This window comes from Salvelinus namaycush, chromosome 35 (assembly GCF_016432855.1).
Source record: "Salvelinus namaycush isolate Seneca chromosome 35, SaNama_1.0, whole genome shotgun sequence".
NCBI classification, from domain to species: domain Eukaryota; kingdom Metazoa; phylum Chordata; class Actinopteri; order Salmoniformes; family Salmonidae; genus Salvelinus; species Salvelinus namaycush.
Window position 1 is genome coordinate 24,112,268 of NC_052341.1, and position 6,000 is coordinate 24,118,267.

The following is a 6,000-nucleotide window of genomic DNA, read 5'->3' on the forward strand; positions in this document are numbered from 1 at the left end:
TGTCACAAAAATGATAATTATTGAAAAGGAAAAGGTGCAGCGCTCGTTTATTTAATTAAAAACTAATTTAGACCTTGTTCAAGTCAAAAGATGAACATTTCGGCCATCAAAGCGCTTCATCAGAACAATTACACAAAGGGACTGGAGAAGTACATATACTGTACTGTAGGTCCTAGGGAAGACTTAGCCTTATCTATCATTAGCATTAGCTCGTAACTAAGCTTGATAAGAACCAGATGTGGCTGTCAGTGTGACGGTTAGGAGAATAGAAGAGAAAGTGTGATCAAATGATGGAGAGAAATGGAAAGGACGTTTTAATGTGTTATCTGACCCAGGGTTGTGCCAAGGTTGCTAGAAGGAGAGAAGTAAGGAGAGAGAGATAGAGGGAGGACGGGATAGGAGCGTGGACGGGAATGCCCAACCTTGATGCAGATTTTGCGTGAGCAGAATCTACAAATCCTGAAAGTCCCAGACACACACACACACACACAGAAACACACATGAATCTAATTCAAAACAGCTATATAGACCATAAACACACACACACACACACACACGTACGTAACACGTTACAAAAACAAAATCGCATATACAAACACAAATCCCGTATGGGAACGATCACTCACAGTTGTTAATATTCACAAAACTGCACACAAACTCTCAAACACACACCCTTCCCTGGGCGTGGTGCCAGCCTATCCCTTGCTTTGTCCTCACTTATCAGTGTGTGTATGGAAAAGCAGACTGGCACATGAAGGATGGTAAACACACACATTCCCATCTGTACAACAACACACAGACAGTCAACAGTAGCCTGGCAGAAGGTACACACACACACACACACACACACACCCACACACACACACCACAGACACACACACATAAACACACACATACATACAGACAAACTTACACACTAACACACACACACACAAGCTGATGCACACAGAAACACAAAAACACAGATGCTTAGACACACACTAACACAGACATACACATCACTATAATAGGTAAAGTATGAGAGAGAGACTGAGGGAGGGAGGACGTGAAACAATGGCAGACCCAGTAGATTGTCCTGAGGTAATATCTGTATCGGTTATATTGACACACTGTACCTGCTCCAATTAAAATGATGTGATTTATAGCCTTCTATAGAGATCAACAGAGATCAACAGAGGTTTACTGCCAGGTCAGGAGGGAGAGAGGGAGAGAAGGAGGGAGTGAGAGGGGGAGTATGCGAGGAAAGGAGGAAGCGAGGGGAGGCGTGGGAGGTTGAGTTGGAGGGAGGGATGGGTTAAAGGAGGTAGGGAGCGAGGGGGGGGGGGGGGGTGGAGGAGAGAGATGAAATAGATGTTGCTAGATTCCCAGAGCTTCTGCCCTCATATTACTTCTCACTCTCCTCCCTACTACACAGAAGTCTCTCTCTCTCGCTTTCCCTCTCCCTCCCAATCTTTTCCCCTCTGTCCATCAGACTAACATCTGCAGCCTTACACCAGTAAATGGCAGTGCGTGCCAACCCTCCCTATATAATGACTTTATAATAGTATCATGGCTATAGTTGCCATTAGCCTGTGTGTTTGCCCAATCAAAGTTAACAATAAAATAATATTATCTTGCAATAGTGTGCTGGCATAAAACACACAGACACATCATTGGCTTAGAGACAATAACTTGCTAAATTTCACCCATAGGAAACCAATGATTGTAAAAATGGCCTTTAACTGCAGACGTAGGATCAGATCCTATGTTATCCATTAAGAGGATGAAAGGATATTGTTATTAACTGCATCTGTGGTGAAGGAGAATTTCTTCCCACTGCTAAAACTACCATGTTCTCTCTTTCTCTCTCCATGCTCCATCTTCTCTCCTTCCCTCCCTCATCTGTCATTATATACTGGATCAGCCAACTAAGTTAACTCTGTCTCTTCTGATGACATTTGTCAGTTTGTGTTATAATTCTACTCTCTGGGGGATCGCTGACAGGCTAGCTGCAGTGGGAGTTATCCAGCACTGAATGAATTGTGACTGACTGATAGATAGCGCTGTGTGTGTGTGTGTGTGTGTGTGTGTGTGTGTGTGTGTGTGTGTGTGTGTGTGTGTGTGTGTGTGTGTGTGTGTGTGTGTGTGTGTGTGTGTGTGTGTGTGTGTGTGTGTGTGTGTGTGTGTGTGTGTATCAGTGCGTGTGTGTGTATAATAGATAGCAGTGTGTGTTAAGACTGCAACCCCACAGCATATTGCAGCATCAGGAGAGATGAGGGGGTTTTCCTTTCAGTTTCTCTCTCGCTATTGCTCGCTCCCTCCCTCCCTCCCTCCGTCTCACTCTCTCTCGCTCCCTCTCTCTCTGATATCAGAGTTAGTCTAGATGATAGCTCACTACACACACACACACACACACACACACACACACACACACACACACACACACACACACACACACACACACACACACACACACACACACACACAGCACCTGCAGCTATGCAGTAAATATATCAGGATTAAAGTAAATCTGAGTTTGTCAAAGAGGGAGAGGGAAAGGAGGAGAGGGGAAAAAAGGGGGGAGAGGTGTTTGTTAAAGGGAGCAAGGGAAAGGGGGAGAGAAGGAGAAGAGAGAGGGAGAGTTGGGGAGAGGAGAGGATGAGAAAGGAGGCACAGATTAATTGTTCACCTTTTTCATTCATCATAATCTCTACCCACTCTTCCGTTCTGCCTGCCTTCTCCCTCTCTCTGCTTTTTCATATGTTCTTCTCTCTTGCTCCCGAGTGGCGTAGTGGTCTAAGGCACTGCATCTCAGTGCAAGAGGCGTCACAACAGTCCTTGGTTCGAATCCAGACTGTATCACATCAGGCTGTGATTGGGAGTGCCATAGGGTGGTGCACAATTGGCCCAGCGCCATTATCGTAAATAAGAATTTGTTCTTAACTGACATGCCTAGTTAAATAAAGGTTAAATAAATTAAATTGCTCCTTCCTCATTCTCTCCATCTTTCCTTTCCTCACCATTCCTTCCCTGCCTCCCTATCTCTATCTCCCTTCCCCATGCCCTCTCCCTCTCTGCCTCCTTGCCTCTCTTCCTCATGTCCTCTCTCCCCCTCTATCTCCTCCGTCTCTCCCTCCTTCCTACTACTCCATGGTGGGTATCCTGACCTACTTGTGCAGTGCTGTCTGTAGACATCATCTAGCTAATGGAACTGGATACAGCAGGTGAATGAGGACAAGCAGGGCATGTAGAGGGGGAGAAAACACATTCACTCAGATAAATACACTACACTATATACCCTCTTCTGGAGAGAGAGAGGGAGAGAGACAGAGAGATAGAGATATACAGAGAGACAGAGAAAGAGAGAGAGAGAGAGTGGATGGGAGAGAAGAAGATAGGTGAGGAGGAAAGGACAGAGAGAGAGAGCGAGAGAGAGGTAGAGAGGAGAAAAGGGGTGAGGAGGAGGAGCAGGGGATAGAGGGAGGAGAAGGGGGGGGTAGAGAGGGAGAGCAACAGAGGGAGAGAATCATTTAACTGGACCTAGATATTTTTTTATATAATTTGTTCATGGGGACTTTAAGATTGTCTGTGCCCTGTCTCAAGCGCACATAAGTCTCTCTCTCTCTATCTCTCCACTCCTTCCCTTCCTCCCTGTCTCACTCTCTATCTGTAACCTCTCTTCTGTCCCCAAACAGGTCTGGAATCAGTCCGAGGAGGCATCAATAAATCAAGGAGAAGAAAGGGCAGGGAGGAATAGAGAGCGAGAGAGAGAGAGAGAGAGAGAGAGAGAGTGAAAGAGACAGAAAGAAAGAGACATAGATAAAGAGACTGTCACTTCCTGTCTCTCTCCCTCGCTCTGCAGCTCTGTGATTGTATTGATGGTAGGAGGTCAATGATTACGGTAAGTTTCAAGGAAACCTTCAAGGAAACCTTCAAGGAAACTAATGGGAGTGTGTTATCATTGAGTCTGAGTATTCTTCACCTTCCAAAAACCTTGGCCATATGATTACTTCTTGTAGTGTATGTATAGTGGAGGGTGTACAGTTGGGTTCCTCAACGGTTCTTTGGGAAGGGTGATGGTTCTACGTGGAACCATACTGACCCAAGAACCCTTTGGTTCGTGCAGTTTTAAAAAAAAAAATGGTAATTTCCTCTTTTAGTGATAATTAAAATGTAGGGTTGGTGGCTCATTATAATATCTTCGGGCGCGGTTTGTGCAGAGCTCTTTTTGTGCATCCGTAAGTGAGAGTCATTCCAGTTGAACTAATCTGTTGTGTTATGCTATTACATGTTATATATGACTATGGCCAGGAAACGGTATCTTGTGACAGTCACATTAACACATACATGAGTCTAAGTAAGTCAGTCGTTCTCAATTCTCTCCTCAGGGACCCCCAGGTGTTCCAGAGATAGCACAATATGGCTATTAAACCATGATACAAAACGTTGAGAAAAGTTCTTTATAGAACCATTCACCATAAAGGTTCATAAAGAACCATATAAAGGGTCCTATATAGCCCCAATGTCACACCCTGATCTATTTCACCTGTCCTTGTGCTTGTCTCCACCCTCCTCCAGGTGTCGCCCATCTTCCCCATTATCCCCTGGGTACTTATACCTGTGTTCTCTGTTTGTCCGTTGCCAGTTCGTCTTGTTTGTCAAGTCAACCAGCGTTTTGTTTCTCATCTCCTGCTTTTCCCAGTCTCTCTTTTTCTCGTCCTCCTGGATTTGACCCTTGCCTGTCCTGACTCTGAGCCCGCCTGCCTGACCATTCTGCCTGACCCTGAGCCTGCCTGCCAAACTGTACCTTTGCCCCACCTCTGGATTGTTGACCTCTGCCTACTCTGAGCCTGCCTGCCGTCCGGTACCGTTGCCCCACCTCTGGTTTGCTGACCCCTGCCTGTCTTGACCTGTCTACTGCCTGCCCCTGTTGGAATATTAAACCATTGTCAATTCTGTGTGTCTGCATCTGGGTCTCACCTTGATTCCTGATACCCAAAAAGGGTTGTAAGCACAGCGGAACCCTTTTTTGGCCTTTTATTAATGGTTCTTTATAAAACCTTAGGAAATGGTTCTTTATAGCACCATTCGGGTTCCATTTAGAACCTTATGAGCATGGTTCTTTATAGAACCTTCAAAAAAGGGTTATAGCACCAAAAAGGGATCCACTATGGTTACATATTTAGCACTATATAGAACCATTTGTTTTGAATGTGTAATGTTGACATCGTGGTCACAATGATTGCCTTCTAAATGGCCTCTCTGCCCCCTACTCTCCTGCTCTCTCTTTCTTCCTCCTCAGTTCTTGCCCTTTTTTCCATCCTCAGTATCTACAGTACCAGTGGTATCTCCCCCTAGCAGAGGGAAACCTCTATACTCCCGGTGCGCTGACAGATCGATGTGTGGAAGTGTCCCTCTGTCCAAGACAACCTGAGAATCACTGCAGTATTGACTGGGGATCCTCTAAAACTCATCTGAGGAGGAGAGGAAAGAAGGGATGAGGGAGGTAGAGAGCGCTGGCATCCCTCCAGTTCCCTGTCACCCTGCACTTAACTGGCATCCCTCTCTTTTTCTAACCTCCTCATCCTCTTCTCTACCTTCACTCCCTTTCTTCTTTCTCCTCGCCCGTCAGCCCTTTAGTCCCAATCACCTTGTCGACCCTTCAGCCTGCCCCAACTTCACCACCCCCTATCTCACCTTCTAATATGAAGTCAAACACATCAATGGCCTACACAGACTGTGATGCCAAAGGAAATCATTCAAGAGACTCTGAGTAATAGGAGACTCAAATCAGTGCAGGCGAATGGGACTAGCTTTCTCTGATCTTTATCAAACGCCGAGTGAAATCAAGCTGACGTTTGCACTTCATGCTCAAGCCTGCTAACATAGGCACTTGCATTCACGCACACGCGCACACGCGCACATGCACGAGGAATGATTGTGAAGAGAAAGTGCCAGGGTGCTGAAAAATGCTCTTTGGCAGAAATTATTTTCCTTTTCAGAAACAGACACTTCATCAGA

At 45.7% G+C, this 6,000-nt stretch overlaps 1 protein-coding gene across 1 annotated transcript in view; it reads right to left on the reverse strand.

Moving 5' to 3' along the window:
- Positions 1 to 6,000, reverse strand: part of cacna1g (calcium channel, voltage-dependent, T type, alpha 1G subunit) — a 276,474-nt gene that overhangs the window by 156,832 nt on the left and 113,642 nt on the right. The window lies entirely within an intron of this gene.